A 759-nucleotide genomic window follows, 5' to 3' on the forward strand; every position below is an offset into this window, starting at 1 on the left:
AGAGAGTGAGAGAGAAAGATAGATAGATAGATATATAGATATATAGATAGATAGATAGATAGATATATAGATAGATAGATAGATAGATACTAAAGCGTACGTGCTCACTTTAAGCTGGATAGATAGTTAGAGGGATAGATTGATGTGTACAAATATATACACGTACATAAGTGCATAGATAGTAATTTACAAACATATGGAAACACACACAAACACATATGCATGGTGGAAATTTAACTTATTGTTTCCGTAAATAACAAAGACCGGGATGCAGATGTAGATGTGTTTTAATTGCCCAGAGCCTATTGTACACTGCTCGTTACAGACGTATAAATAAAACGCATCTGATATATTGATATTTTTACAATACTGATGTAAAGAGTTATGTACGATCATGTACAAATTGATATATCATATAAACGTACATGCTCAACCACTCATATGAAAAACTCGTGCATATATGAGTATTATATTGCAATATATAAAAAACAAGTTTATACGTGTGTAATTTTCGTCTGTCTATGTCTATATAGACATACATACACACACATACACATACACGCTCGCACGCACACATACATACACACACACACACGCATACACACATATACACGAGGAATGCATGAAAAGTTTTGAACCTTGAAGTCTTGTACCTTCAACAGAAGTCTTGTACGATGTTTTGTTTATTTTAGGAGCAGGGCATTTCGTACACATTTGTATATATATATAAATATATATATATATATATATATATATATA

This window comes from Octopus bimaculoides, chromosome 15, assembly GCF_001194135.2.
Source record: "Octopus bimaculoides isolate UCB-OBI-ISO-001 chromosome 15, ASM119413v2, whole genome shotgun sequence".
NCBI classification, from domain to species: Eukaryota; Metazoa; Mollusca; class Cephalopoda; order Octopoda; family Octopodidae; genus Octopus; species Octopus bimaculoides.